The sequence below is a fragment of the Humulus lupulus genome, chromosome 6 (assembly GCF_963169125.1).
Source record: "Humulus lupulus chromosome 6, drHumLupu1.1, whole genome shotgun sequence".
NCBI lineage: Eukaryota > Viridiplantae > Streptophyta > Magnoliopsida > Rosales > Cannabaceae > Humulus > Humulus lupulus.
In genome coordinates this window covers 152,133,404-152,150,072 of record NC_084798.1, presented here as the reverse complement: position 1 = coordinate 152,150,072, position 16,669 = coordinate 152,133,404, and the positions used below count along the sequence as shown (strand labels likewise).

At 38.3% G+C, this 16,669-nt stretch overlaps 1 pseudogene; it reads left to right on the top strand.

The window, feature by feature from the left end:
- The first annotated feature begins 7,103 nt into the window (after positions 1-7,103).
- On the top strand, positions 7,104-8,857 carry LOC133785559 (cytochrome P450 71D11-like; annotated as a pseudogene).
- The last annotated feature ends 7,812 nt before the right edge of the window (positions 8,858-16,669 follow it).

Below are 16,669 nucleotides of genomic sequence, written 5' to 3'. Positions count from 1 at the left end.
TCTATCCCATATGACTACGTGAAACCCTTTGCTACAAGTCTTGCTTTGAATCTTTTGGCACTGCCATCTTCTTTGTATTTGACCGTGAATATCCACTTGTAGCCTACAAGGTTTTTTCCATGAGGTAATGTTGTAACGTTCCATGTGTCATTACTTTCTAGAACTCGAATTTCTTCCTCAAATACCTGTTTCCATGCTGGAACCTTTAGAGCCTCTTGGATAGAGTTAGGGATCTGCACACTATCAATATTGGATACAAAAGCCCTATAAGATGGTAACAACTTCCTATATGCAACATATCTTTCGATAGGATGCTCAGTGCACTTTTAGACACATTTACTGAGTGCAATTGGTTGATTTGAGTCATCAACTAATGGCACAAGAGAATCATGAGATAAGGAATCCATACCATTGTCTTCATCAGATGCAGGAAGACTTGGTTCTAGTTCGTGACAATCACGGGGCTGGACATTGTCCTTTACATGCTCGGATGGTCTTCTCCTTTTGGTATAGACACAAAGTTCATGATTATTGGTGTCAAGTTGAGGTTGAGTAGGGAAAATTGGGGTTGTTTCATTGGCAGGGATAGTTTAGTGGTGGAGTTTGATTTCTCAAGAGGAGTTGGTTGAGTGGAAGTGTTTGGGACTGTTGAAGGTGGAGCGGCTGAAGGAAAAATGGCCTGAGTGTCTTGGAGAAGATCCCAAATATGATATTGCCTCAAGTTCTCCCCATGAATTTCAGATTTGGGAAAGTAAGATTGGTTCTCGAAAAGGTGACATCCATGGTGTTATATACTTTCCTAGTGATTGGAGAGTAACACTTGTATCCTTTTTTTATTAGAGGAGTAACCAAGGAAGATGCATTTGAGAGACTTGGGATCAAGTTTGATGCGGTTTTGTTGGTGTATGTGATCGAAGGAAGAACAACCAAAAACCTTTAATGGTAAGTCGGAGGAAAAAGAGAGAATATGTGGATAGGCTTTTATGAGAACATGACAAGGTGTTTGGAATTTTAGGACTCGACTAGGCATTATATTGATGAGATATGTGGTTGTGAGTATGGATTCCCCCCAAAATGTTTAGGCAGTTGATTGGAGAACATAATGGCACGAGCTACCTCGAGTAAATGTCTATTCTTCCACTCAGCGATGCCATTTTTTTGAGGAGTATCAACACAAGAACTTGTGTGAATGATACCATGCTTGGAAAAATAAGAACCAAGAATGAAAATAAAATAATCCTTGGCATTGTCTGTATTAAGAACTATAATGTTGCTTTGAAATTGAGTGGAGATCATGGAATGAAAGGATTGAAAAATAGTGGCTGTTTCAGATTTTTCTTTCATAAGGAATGTCCAAGTTGTTCTTGTATGATCATCTATAAATGTCACAAACCAACGAGCCCCATTTATATTTTATACTCGTGAGGCTCCCCAAATATCACTGTGAATTATAGAAAAAGGATGTGAAAGCTTGTATTGCCAACTAGAATATACATGTCTAGTGTGTTTTGCAAGCTGACATATTTCACACTGATAAAAATTGGATATTTTTGTTGACAAACAAATGCGGAAACAACTTTTCAATATACACAAAATTTGGATGACCTAAGCAATAATGTCGTAACATGACTTGACTCTCAATTGTAACAAAATTGGAAACAAGATTGAATGAATTTGAACTAGACTCGGAAACAAAATTGATGGGTGAACTTGTCTACCAAGGAGATTAGCTTGTTTAAGCTAATCAAGGCCACCATGCATCTCAGAACTACCAATCACCTTCCCCGAATCCACTGCCTAAAAATTATACAAATTGGAATAAAATTTAGTCACACATTTCAAGTCACGAGTAAGTTTGTTGATTGAAATTAGATTGCATTCTAATTTAGGAACATAAATAATAAGATATAGGTAATAATCCTTTGTGAATTGGACCGATTTGGTTCCTGCTCCTGGTGAGAATGAACCATCAGCTATTCGGACTGCAACGTGATTGGTACATGGATTATAATTCTTGAAGATGTTGATGTCTTCACTTATATGAACTGAGGCTTCTGAGTCAACTATCCAAGATTTTTGTGCATTGTTTTGGACAATATGAGCATATGACAGAATACCTTGATATGCTAGAAGGCTGGTAGGTTGCTCGGTAGAGGTTTGAGCTGCTTCTCTGGAACTAGAACCATGACCAAGCATTTTATGCAGTGCTTCAATTTGCTACTTTGTGAACAGACTAAATATTGAAGTGTGACCTGCTATGGCAGCAACATTTGTACGATTTTCCTTGTCATCTCGTCCATTGGATGGCTTCTAATCTGCAGGTTTTCCATATATTTTCTAGCATGTCTCCTTCAAATGACCAGGTTTCTTACAATGATCGCACCACGGTCGTCCTTTCCTGGGCTTATTATTTTGGGATGAACTGTGGGTGAACAAGGTTGACCCTTCGACAGTAGGAGTAGTGTGATTGGTTGTCATCATCAATTTCTTTCTACTCTCTTCTCTACGAACTTCATCAAAGGCCTCTCGAATAGTTGGAAGAGGTTTAATCTCCATGATTCTCCCCTTGACTTCATCTAGGTCTTTATTGAGGCCAAGAAGAAACCTGTGGTCCTTTTCTATTCAATAATCTTTTTATACAAGGTAGAATCATCAAGACATTTCCAAGAATAAATCTCATACATGTCTAACTGCAGCCGACAACGTGTGAGAGTGTTGAAATATTGAGTAACACTCAATTCACCTTGTCGTAAATCATACAATCTAGTCTCAATCTCAAATAACTTTGAGGAATTTTCATTGCTGGAATATGTTTATCGTGCAACCTCCCATATTACCTTGCCTATCCTATAGAGCATAAATTTTTCTCCAACCTCCGTGGTCAAGGAATTTATTATCCATGACATAACCAAGTAATCATCAGTTTTCCAGGCCTGGTGTTTAGGATCTATAGTTGTTGGTGCAGAGATTTCTCCTATGAGATGCCCATCTTTTCCCATGTCGCAGATGTACATGAAAATAGATTATGACTGTTCCAGAAAATTATGGCCATGAAGTTTATGATTAGTGACAGGTTGAGAAGAAGTATTAGGTACAATAGGAGTTGAAGGATTAGGCTCAGATCTAGAAGTGACTTCCGAGGAAATAGATTGTGAAGTCATGTCATATTTGTTCATGATTAGAACGCAGCCAGGAAGAGAAGAGTTTGAAAAAGAATTAAAATTTAGAGATCAGCTCTGATACCTTGAAGAAAATGAAGAGAAGAATACTGAATTTTCTTAAGAAAAAGATGAACTACAACCTAATATATATACACAGTAGGTGGTTGGCATACTAAAAGACAAAAGATAAAATGATAGAAATCATAGAAATTCCACTAAATACTGGAAACCATAGAGACAATAATAAAGAAAAGAAAACTAAACAATATTATAATTAAAGACAATAAATAACTTTCTACACTTGCCTCGCCTTCTTTTCCTTGTCTTCGACTTAGAAGATTTAGGGACTTTAGGAACACCAGGCGAGTAGGATATGTTGGGAATAATGCCCTTAAAGCAATTGTAGTTGACAAATGATTTAAATTATAGTGGAGTAATCATGAGATTAATAAATATGATTATTTAATAAAAAACTTTGATTAATAATGTAATATTTATTGGAGTTTGATATTATAGGTCCATTGGGTGGCTCTATCAACACCATATCAAGGTAAGAGTTGATACAAATGTATAACTATAATTTGAGAATTTGAGAAGAATTTTATTAATCGGGTCAAGTATACAATTATATGATAATTGAGATTGAATAATTAATTATTAAATTTTGAAAATATATTTATTATTTTAAATATATAAAATATTTAATTTCATATATAAATAAATAAATAAAATTTTGAAATTAATTATTTTATTTGAGTAGGAGAAAATCAAATTGGTAAGTCAAAAATAATTTTTTGATTTATTGAGTTTTAAAAGATGATGATAATGATGATCATCAATTTGAATTTAGAATTTAGAATTTACATTTTGAAATATGGTTGTCATCTTTTCTTTAAAAAGATAAATACATTATTTTATGAGAGATTGATTTAGTTAAATAATTAAATAAAAGAAAAATGCAAAATCTCTGAAAAAGGAATAACAATACACGCCTGACATAGTCCAAGGACTGTTCCATGCATGTACCACTATACAGATATTGTATCTATGTAGTTTTTATTTTATTTATTTAATTATTTAACAATTTGAAAATGATTTTTTCAAATATGGTAAGTTAGACATTTACCTAAAATTAAATCATATCATCATTATTATATTATTTTATATTACGATTATTATTAGGAATAATAAGGTAACATAAATCTCTCTCTCTCTATATATATATGATATAGAAGAAGAAGAGAAACACAACAATAACAAAACAACATAATACACAATTCAGAATAGTTCTTAGAGTTTTTGTCAGACAAAACTCTCTCTCTCTTTCTTCTTCCATATTCTAGCCATTCTCAGACCATAATCCAAGTTCTCATGTGTTGAGAAATACTTGTGATTCCTAAAATACAAACTCATATTCTCTATGTGCCCACACACATCATGAGGTGTAGAGAACACTCTGGAAGATCGTAGTTTGAGTGCCCAAAGCTTTGGATAGGAAGATCGATAAAAATACGAAAAGACTCAAGAACACTTGATAGGCTTCAAGAGGTAAAAATTTATATTCTTATTTTTTGTTTGTTTATATATTATATATGTAAATATATTGTATATTTATATGTATATTTGTTGCATGATTAATAATATTGTATGATAATATTTCTGGATTATTTTCTTGATCATATAAATTGTTTATACGATTATTGAATATTTTTATATGTTGTTGTTCTGTTGTTTCATAATAAGAATAAAACAACAACGGACTCACCACAGACAAATTTTTCGCTATGTTCTCTGATTGGTTTTCCAACATGATAGAGAATCAATTTTCGAGTGATTTAATCACGACCCCTCATGGAAGAAGAATATGGCACCGCTTTAAAGAAAACTTTAGCCTTTCTTTTTTTATGGACCCCTCGTGAACGCTGGATTAGGGCTGAGCATCGGTCGGTTTGGACGGTTTTTTTCTATTCTAAAATCCAGTTTTTGGTTTTCGGTTCGGATTGGTGCAATCCAAAAACCGACCGACCTACTTACAACACCAAAAAAAACCGATCGATTTAGACCGCGGTTCGGTCGGTTAAAACCGCCCAAACTGAATTTGATTTTTTTTTTAAATAATTTTTAAAAAAATTTAAGTTTAAAAAATATAGATTATTGGAATCCATTTTTTCAGCTTTTTTTTAATATGAAATTTATTCATTTAATTTGTTAACTTAAAGATTTTTACTTTATGATTTGAAAACCTAAATACATGGTTACAATGTTATATCCACAATTTTGGAACCTAACCATATTCAGTCGGTTTCGGTTTCGGTTTGTACGGTTGGTTTGCGACCAACTTATAAACCGACCGATTTAGTGTCGGTTTTCGCCAAGGCGGTTTCAGCAATTTTCAGTTCCGTCGATTTTGGTTTTTTCAGTGTTCGGGCAGTCGATTTGAACGATTTATTCGATTTTTTGGATTTTTTGCTCAGCCCTAGGCTGGATTGCCAATTGTGGACTTGGAATCCCTAAACATTGCCCCTGGTCAAGCCCAAAGACAAAGGAATGTTAATTTTCTCTGGATACATGTGGGGTCTGGAAGAGAGACACATGTCTTCATGAGGAATCTCCAGCATCTGCCCCACCGTGGGACCTAAATTGGGAATATACTCCTCAGACATGATTCCTTTGCCTTTTGATTTTGAAGTGGATCCACTCCGTAGTGGATGTCTTGTCGACGCAATATTTGGAGAGCATGTACTGCTCGTACACCCATGATTTTGAGTGCCCATTGTACTACCATCCTTTTCCGTCGCTTCCGACGGCGGTTCCGACTGCTGGCCTCCCTGACCTCCCATTTGAGCCTCGCCGTGCTTTCGAGAACTCCTTTCAAGCTCCCCCAAGACTCCAAGAGGGCCCTTAGCAGGTTTTGGGACTCTTTTTTTCCCCATTCTTCCAATGAGATAGTCTTAAGGATTTGAAACGAATGATGTTTTCCTCAAGAGAAGCAGGCTGTCCCAGAGGATTGAAAAGCAGTTTAGCATTTTGCATTCCGAGTTCATCCAAGGACCATAGGCTTCAATTGCCTCCCTGATTGTCGGGTAAACCATGGTTGTGTGGGCAGTGCATTTTCCAAAGACATACCAAAGTTTTCCGCAACTAAAACAGAGGAGAGGCAATTTCTCATAATTGAACTGTATCCAAGTTTGCTTCTTGTCCTTAAGATTCAGAAAGAAACCTGGAATAAGAGGTTTTTCAACCACTATGTCCACAGAAAATCTTAAGAAACCATTTCTAGTTACCACCTCCTTGCTTGGAAGCTCCTCATCCTTCCATATGCCGACGTTAGCCGCCAACAAAGGAATATTAAAAGGGTTGGGTAGGCCATGGGCATGAACCCAGAAGACTGCAAACATGAAGGTCTCTTGTTGACAAGGGCCATCTGTTGGCCATTCTCTCAGATTTAGCATCTCACCATTGATTATCCAGGGACGGCGGTGAAAAATCCTCTCTCTGTCCTTCTCGGAGGCAAAGTAAAAGGCCAACACCCCATCACTGAAATCTTTGAACTACCAAGGTTCTTTTGTCTTCCATTCTTCCACCAAAATGTTGTGCACGAGGATCTTCGACAAGCTCCTAGAGCCCATTAGTCTGCCAAGGCAGGCATTGTTTTTGATTATGAAGTCAGCATCATAGTAATCTTTTCTTCTGGAGGATCCATCGTCGAGCCACAAGAAAGACTTCCACTGAGGGAAACCCACTACAAGGGTAAGCAACTACGTGAAGCTCACTGTTTTGAGGATAAAACCAAGAATTGGCTACCCGAGAAATTCTCAAAGGGCAAAAGCTGTAAGAATCAGATTAAGGAGAACAGTTGTCGGAGCAGAGCTAAGGGCGAAAGAAGAAAACATTTTTTGGGGATACGAAATCACAAGCCTTGAATTGTTTTTGTGAATGTTAATGAACAGTTCAAGGCTGTAACTTCAATCATTGTCTCCTCATTCATTTTTTTGTTTATGCTGGTAAAAATATTCAAGAAGATAAATAAACCAAGCAACTTACCTTTAACACTTCCCCAGGACCATGGCAACTACCCTTTGTGGGAAATATGCACCAAATTTTTGGCTCTTTACCCCATCAAGCATTAAGAGACTTGTCCAGGAAGTATGGACCATTTATGTACCTAAGAATTGGACTAGTTCCAACCATAGTAGTCTCATCACCAGATTTTTCCAAAGAGGTGATGAGAACTCATGATGCAATTTTTGCATCAAGACCCCAGACTCTGTACGCTCACATCATGTTGTATGGATGTACGGACATTGCCTTTTCTTCCTATGGCGAGGGCTGAAGACAACTTTGAAAAATATGTATGCAAGAGCTTTTGAGATTAATCTCATGGAATGGATTGCTTCAAATGTTGGATCGGCTATCAATCTCAGTGAGAAGATCCAAACATCAACATATGTCATCACTTTGCTGGCTGCTTTAGGTAAGAAAAGCAAAGACCAGGAAGAGTTCATATCGATTGTGGAGGAAAATTTAAAGTTTGCAGGAGGTTTTGAACTTATAGATTTATTTCCTTCTCCCAATTTTCTTGCCTTGGTCAGTCATGTAAGGCTAAATTGGAGGGACTGAAGCAAAGAGGTGAGTGGATAATTGAAAACATCATCCAAGAACATATAGAGAAGAACAAGTCATCAATGAAAACTGGTGGTGAAAGTGGAACACATGAGGATTTTGTAGATGTTCTTCTCAAGTTTCATAACAAGAGTGACCTTGGTTTTTCTTTAACAAGTGACAATGTTAAAGCAGTGAATTGAGTAAGTTTTCCAATTTTCTATTTCCTTCTATCAAGTTATATAGGGATATATGCACATGTATCAATACTCATACACTGCTAGTTTAAAAATCAACTCAGAATCTTTGGTTTAAGATCATGACTGGTCCCAACTTCTTATATTTGTATTACTATAATGTCAAATGTCAAAATTTGACTATGTTACCTTCTGTTTTGGGTTATAATTGTGTGTAATTAGAGTTATTAAGCTAATTTTCATATTATATCTTTCAGGACATATTTACTGTAGGGAGTGATACATTAGCTACAACTCTAGATTGGGCAATGGTAGAAATGATAAGGAATCCAAGAGTAATGAAAAAAGCATAAGATGACGTTAGGTAAGTGTTTAGCAGAAAAGGTAGAGTTGATGAACCAGAAGTTACTAACATGAAATACTTGAAATCAATTGTCAAAGAGACTTTGAGATTGCACCCTCTTGCTCCATTGTTACTTCCAAGAGAATGTGGAGAGAAGTGTGAGATTAATGGTTATGAGATACCTGTGAAAACCAGGATCATTATTAATGTGTGTGCAATGGGAAGAGTTCCTAAATATTGGACTAAACCAGAGAGTTTTATACCAGAAATATTCCTTGATAACTCCATTGGCTTCAAGGGGAATTTTTTTTGAGTTTATCCCATTTGGTGCAGGAAGGAGAATATGTCCTGACATATCATTTGGACTCATCAATATTGAGCTACCCCTTGCAAATTTGTTGTACCGTTTTGATTGGAAACTCCCCAATGGAATGAAACATGAATATTTGGACATGACCGAGTTGTTTGGTATAACGGTCATGAGAAAAGAACATCTTCACTTTATTCCTATTGCTTATGATCTTTCATGTGTTGAAAAATCACAAGGAGGATGAACATCTGGTTTATTTTTTCTAAAGATCCCACACCTTGTTAATGTTAAATTGTTATATCTTAACTGAAAGAAATCAAGACGCTCCTTAAGTAGTGTGTGGGGGAGTATTAAAGCATTATTTCTTTATATGGGCAATACAAAAATATTGTAAAATATTTTATATGTCTCGATTATTTTCATAAGAATCTAAATATTTGATTGTAGTTTGTTTTATTTACTTCTAAATACCATTAACTGGAGAATCGATTTTTTTTTAAATGTAAGAAAACAAATGGAAGAAAGTAAGACTAACTAAGAATAGAACTAAGAAAAGATTTCAGGGAAATCTTCATATTATTGCACAAACAATAGTCGTCTTTCTACAATCTAAGAAAACTTAAGCAAACTAAAAAATTAAAGGAGTATAATCATCACTTAAAAACATGAAGACTAGTTCTCAAAATATCATCTAATTCTATTTTTAATATCTAAGATACCTTTACACTAGTTCCACATATTACAGTGTTTTGTCCTATTATATGTTTGGACTTTGTATTTTATCAACTTGAATTTTTGACCCTGTATTTTATTAAAATGATAAAAATAGACTCTTAATTCGATTTTGGTAAAAATAGTTTTGAATAAGACCAAAAAACCCTTATTTATAATAATAAAATAATTAAAAATATATTTTAAAATAAAAAATTATATAAATTGATGCTGACCTGATTTTTCGGCAACAGAGATTTAGAAATCTGACAATAGAGAGGTTAGGTTTTTTGTAAACCGAATGTATAAGAAATGGCAAAAAACAAGAATGCAAAATGCTCACATGATTTTACGTGGTTCAGTGGTTAAAATGCATCCAGTCCACGGATCACTTTTATTGATTTGTTTAGGACTCTAGAGGAAATTGTTTATGGCAATTTCAGCAAAGTTTTTGCATACAGAAAGTCGATCCCTTTAACTTTCCATTCCCCTTGTATTGATAGGAAATTCTCATGGACAGTTTTGGGTAACTGTACATTAATAAGGTAATTGACAAATTTGGGTATCTTCCTATTTACATAAATATATGATTGCCTATTAAATTTATATCCCTTATATCGGGTAATAAATACATGATAAAATCTGGGCCTTTATGAGGCATATAAGAATCTCCGAGTCTTTTGGGATCTTTCACTGTGTGCATGACCAGGCATCCGCGAGCTGAACAATTCCTTCGAGCTGGGTGTCGTAGGACTAATTTGAATAGACATGGGTCTCACTCAGAGTTTCACGAAGGCGATCTGGGCGATGCATATCTCGAACTAAGTTATTGGCGCAAGAAACGATTTGGAGACTATCTGGTTGTCGTAAGTTATCAAGTTGACTCAAGCTGCTCACTCCAGAGTTAGCAAGATGCTCTACATGTATGCTTTCTACATACGCTTGTCTGCCAACTGTACCCTGTGTTGAGTAATTTAGCTCGTATTTTTGGGGTATAACATTTGTCCCCCAAGCTCCTGCTCGTGCATGACATCACTCCTGACATGCACAGTAGAGGCTTTTCAACTTTTGTTATGAGAAAACGTGCCCATCCACTAACTCGAGTACGAGACACGTGTCGGTATATAATAGGCGCCTGTTCGGATTTCGAGTACTGTGACAATTGTCTTGTCAACTTTTTGCCACTGCTTGGTTTATTTAATTTAGGCCTTTGGATCTCGAATTGATCTAATCCGGTGGCCTAGATCAGTTTTTGAAGTTTACATATAAATAGGAGAGCCACGCCTGAGCCTTACCACCTTTGCATTTGAAATTTTCCTATTTTCTTCCTTTTTCTCAAAACATAATTCAAACTTTCTGAAATCCATTGCTTCCCAGAGATCCCCAGGTCCTCATGCTTGGATTTTTCACGCACACTCTGTTCTTACTTCACTCATCGAACAAGAAACTAATTTGTAAGTACGATCATCCCTGGTTTAGATTTCATTTTCTCATTTTTCAACAAATTTTATGAAATTTTCCAGTACTTTGCCTTACTTTGATTTTGTTTGAGTTTAGTGTGGGGTTTTGTTAGGAAAAAAATAATATACTAGATCCGATTAGAAATAATGCAAAAAAAAGTGTGATTTTCTAGGTTTGAAAGAGGAACATCTGAATATGTAAATTTGAAGATTTGAAGGTTTTTTTAGGTTCAATTCTCAGTAGCTTAAGGGTCACGGTATCTTGAGTGGTTTATCATTAAACTGCTTTCCAAAGAGGTACTGGGTCTAACATGTGAATCTCGAAGTATCAGGGTTTCCCAAGGTTATGGCGCGTGGTTTCTGACCGAGTGTGAACTTAGGTATTAGCATTAGGTGAGAATGTAGCTCGTAGGTATCTTAGGTCGCCTCTAGCAAGTCGCTTTGTCACTAGGTGAACAAAATTATGGCCAACCAGAAGAAGAAAACAATGGTGAGCTCTTCCTCTCAAAACAAAAATAAAGATAAACAGGTCGCCTTCGAGACCCATATTCCCCACTTTGGCCCAGTGGTGGATAGGTAGGACGTGGTTGACCCCGATGCCTTCTACGTTGTCAAGCATATCGAATCTTGAATAAAGACTCAGGGCAAGGCAAACAAAATCTTATTGAGTCACGGGAACGAGACGGGCTCCAAAGTGCTCATTGCCCGCCCTTCGTTGGATGGATAGCGGACCTGCACCCCACTCCAGGATGACTTTGGGGCTTGGAGTGATGAGCACCTGAAGGCAGGTTCCTTCCTTCCATTGGACTAGTACTTCGTAGATTTTTTAAACTACGTGGAACTGGCAGTGTTCTAGCTCCCCTCGAACTCGTATCAACTCCTGGCAGGGTTGAAGTATGAATTTTTGAAGCATGAGTGGGACGTCCCCACCCCTGCCAATATTATGTATTTATTTTGCCTCAAGGCCAATCCAAATTCATAGGGATGAGGTGATGGCTTCTACTACCTCACCATATTCCCCAACACATCCCCTATCATCGACCTCCCCAACCACTCGAATGACTATAAGGACCAATTCTTCATGTCAAACAGGTTCACGAATTGCACTGATCAATACTTTAACCATCCTCGTAAGTTTCTCAGCTTCTTGAACTTTGCACTTGAATTCTTTCTTAACCAAGTTAAAACTTATTCTTATCGGGTTGTTACTTTGTGCAGCTATATATAAGAGAACAGAGCAGTCAGAGACCCTCGAAGGTCAATATGAGACTCTGGCTCGTGATCTTGCCAAGGAGAAAGAGTTCCGGATGATGGTGAACAATGCCACCATGGTGGCTTGCAAGCTGATATGCAAGGATCATACACCGGTCATCAAGGCCCGAGGCCCCCTCCTCGAGCTCCCTCCTCCCCAGGAGCTCCCTTCAATCGCTGAAGAGGTTGACGAAGAAGAGGAGGTCACACAGTTAGTGCTTAAAAGAAAAGCTCCTGAAGATAATCAAGATTCTGTTCAAGGTCGTTCTGAATTGGGTGCAGCAACTGGCACCTCCGGCCAAGGTAATCCATATAGAGAGCTAAACCGGGCTGCTGCCAATTTTATGCTAGTCTGACTCAATCCGAGGCAGCTCGTGTGCCGACATCCGATAGATCTGGACCTGAATGTGACCCTTCTTCAATGTGTTGACCAATTGTTCGTACGCCACAATCATAGCTACTCCAAATGTACCATAGTGGTAGATAATACCTTACACTTTAGGTCCATTATTTTTTAAGAATACAGTACAAACCTTTTGTCATGGCCTTCCCTGTGTCATGGTGTTTTTACCCTGGGTATTAGGCAGGCCGAGCACGAGTCTAGTCCAGACGAGAAGCCTGAACCCCGTAGGTCTCAAAATGTAATAATACTAGAGTCTCCTCCTCCTCCTCTGATAATCCAATAGTTAGAGGTTTTATCCAGCTTGGTTCATAATCCAGAGCCGATCATAGTAGTTTTCTCCTCTACTTTGAAGGGTAGGGTTCTTGTACTGTTCTCTTTGCTTTATGTTATCTTGACTAACATTTCTTGGGTCTGATTTTTCTGCTCGCTCTTTTGAAAATGAAGAAATGAATCTAAGGGAAGCCCTCGAAACTGGACCACCTATAAAAAGCCTGAGGGTTTCGAAGAAAACCATTCCCAGTGCTGGAGTCGCCACTGAGTCTCCTACAAAAGACAAGGGTGCTAGCTCCACCCAAAAGCAGCAGCAACCTTAGCCCACCATAGTCATGACCCTACTAGCTTCTCCACCAGCTCCTCGTGACCCCACTCGTGTCCCGCAGGTCGCCCAAACTGAAGCCCCACCCCAGTTCCCCTCCTCGGGGTGGAGAAATATACAAAGCCTCTGCGCGACTCATATCAGGAAATTATAAGCCATATGATGACACAAGCGAGTGTAGTCAGTGTCAAAGAGTTGTAGGCCATTGAGTCATGACCATCAACGATCGTCCTCAACTTTGCGTTGGGGATGACTCTGACGGTAAGTACTATACTAATCCACTTCTTTCAGACCCATGCCTTCAAAAACTAACCCCTCTTTATCCTTTGTTTGTAGTCTTGCATGGCTCAAATCCTTTGCATCATTCGGGTCTGAGCTAAGGTTGATGAGGCCAGGACCACCTTGGGGGAGGCGCAGGTCACCTTGGAGGAAGCCAACGCCACGAAGGTGGCCATGGATGAGGCCAACAATGCCTTGAAGACCTTGCAAGAGAATGAGTGAGTTGTCAAAGCACAGGCCCAACTTCAGCTTGAGGTTAACAATCTTAAGCAGAAGCATGCAGAGGTCGATAGTCTTAAGCAGAGGCTTGCGGAGGTCGAGGCCAAGGCCAAGGAGGACGCTACTGAAGCAGAGAACTCTTTATAATAAATGTTCTATCAAGTCTGGGCGTATAACCAAGAAGGGGATTTCTCATTCCTGAAAGTGAAAGTTTGGGGGTGCTACCTTGCCAAGTTCCAGGATCGGTTATCAAAGGAGACTTCAGATACAACCGAGGCTTCTGGAGCTGCGGCAGGGGCCGAGGAGGAAGAGGTGTCATCTCGGGGCAAGTTACCGAAGCTTAGAGATGAAGGGGGACATTTTTTATAGATGTATATTTTTTATTTTATGCCTGGAGCCTTTTGTATGTGGGCCCTTTAGGCCGAGACAATTTCCTTCGGGCTTAGTTTGAGGTTATCTTTCCTCGAGTTATTCATATATTTGTGTTAGTACGTGTTTATTAATTTCTGATCTATTTTTTGTTCCTCGTAACTTATTATGTTTCCATGTTTATGAACTCCTTTTTTTTCTTAAGTCCTTGTACATTTGCATAGTCATAGGGGTTCACTTTAGATCAAGATGAGTGTCTGATGGCTCGAACAGTTAATTCTGGTCGATGACCTGGTTATATCCAGGAGTTTGTTTGCCTAATAGCATTACACCTATTAGAAATCAAGCCTCGAACTTGGTTATATCCAGAAGTTTCCTAGTTGAATTTTAAGATTTGTTTCTTTGAATTTTTTGAACTTATTTCATATTAAGAATTTCTTTGAAAATTCAAGCTTTAAAAAGCTGTGGAATAATCAATTTTCCAAATTCTAAGTTGCACAAATTTTATCTAAATTTGTTAAATACTTCAAAGACTCATCGAGGGTGATATGCCCCCAAGCGATTAGAATTTATGAATATTCTAGGCCTCTTTCAAAATGAGCTCGTGATACATCACAAGAATAAGAAAAAATATCGATTCTACAATTAAATTACGTAGCAATCCTGTGTTATTAAAATAGAACGAATTTTATAAATAAGCCTTACAAGGAAAAAGACTAAAAACATTAAAAACTAACAAAGTTGTCCTATTACTGATAGTATTTTTGAGATGTATAGCCTACCAGGTCCGTGGGACCAACTCTCCACTTAACTGAGACAGTTTTAAGGTTCCTTCACGCATGATTTCCATGATCTGGTAGGGTCCTTCCCAATTCGGTCCCAATACACTATCTTTAGGATCTTTGTTCGCCAAAAAAACCCTTTCGAGCACTAAGTCACCAAGTTTGAGTCTACGTCCTTTTACTTTCAAGTTGAAATAGCGAGTAACTCTTTGCTGGTAATGGGCGAGCTATAATTGAGACTCCTCCCATCGCTCTATATGAAATCGAGGGATGCATTAAGTAGGTCATGATTCCGATCCTGGTTGTAGGTTCCATGCCTATGCGACATCACTAGAACCTCTATTGGGAGCATAGCCCCACTTCCAAAGGTCAGAGAGAAGGGTGTATGCCCAGTAGATGTGCGATGTGACATCCTGTAGGCCCATAGGACTTGCAGGAGTTGTTCTGGCCATAACCCTTTAGCATCTTCTAGCCACTTCTTTAAGCTCACCTTTAGGGATTTGTTTACTGCCTCGACCTGCCCATTATCTTGAGGGTATGCTACTGAGGAGAAACTCTTCATTATGTCGTATTTATCGTAGAGGGTTGTGAATAGGTCACTGTCAAATTGAGTCCCATTATTAGACAATATCTTCTTTGGGAGTCCAAAACGACATATGATGTTCTTCACGACAAAATCCAAGACTCTCTTTAAGGTTATAGTCGTCAGGGGCTCGACCTCATCCCACTTAGTAAAGTAGTCAATGGAAAAAACCGCATAGCGAATTCCTCCCTTTCTAGTCGGCAATGGGTCGATTAAGTCTATCCCTCATACAACATACATCCAAGGCTACAAAATCATGGCTAGCTCCATGGGTGCTGCTCGAGCAATACTGGTAAAATGATGGGACTTATCGCACTTTAGGACATACAAGGCCGAGTCCTTTTTGAGCATAGGGAAGAAGTAGCCTTGCCTTTATACCTTCATAGCCAAGTTTTCCCCCAGCATGGTCACCAAAAAACCTTTCGAGTACTTCTCGAAGGATAGTTTGGGCTTCCTCGGGCAAAACACATTGCATGAGGGGCAATGAATGGCCTCACCTGTAGAGAATTTCTTCGACCATAACATACTGTGGGGCTTGATGTAATAATTTTATTGCATTCTTTTGATCTTCTGGTAGTTTGTCAGTCGTGAGGTACTTGACAAAAGGAGACATCCATATCGGTTTTGTGCAAATTACTCTGACTTTCACCGACTCCTCAATACTTGGTTGTTCCAAGAACTCTATGAGAACCAAATTTAATGTGTTCGCTTCCTTGGTGGCGGCGAGTCGAGCTAGAGCATCAACATTAGCGTTCTATTCGCGGGGGACCTGCTCGGCGGAATAGAACTCATATTCAGACAGTTCACCTTTAACCTTAGCTAGATAAGTTGCCATTTTGATTCCGTAAGCTTGGTACTCCCCTAATACTTGATTAACCACGAGCTGAGAATCACTAAAGCATTGAATTACTCTTGATTTCAACTCTTTTGCTATTTGAACTCCGACCAATAATGCCTCGTACTCCACTTTGTTGTTGGAGGCGTCAAAACCAAATCTGAGAGCACTATGGAAGCAATGTCCTTCTGGTGATATTAAAATTATTCCAGCTCCAGTCCTACTCTCGTTTGACGATTTGTTAATGAAGAGTTTCTACAACTCTTGTACACGTTCTCTCATTGGTTAGCCCTGGAACCCCGTACATTCACCCATGAAGCCAGTGAGCGCTTGGCCTTTGATTACTGTTCGTGGTTTGTATAGTGTCTCGAACTGACTAAGTTTTATGGCCCACTTTAGCAAATGTCCCGATGTCTCAGGCTTTTGCAAGACCTGCCTTAAAGGTTGATCAGTTAAGAGGTATATAATTTGGGACTAAAAAAATGACCCGAGTTTTCTCAAAGCCAGGATCAAACAAAATGCGAGTTTTTCAATGAGAGGATATCTAGAATTAGCTCCCATAAGCCTCT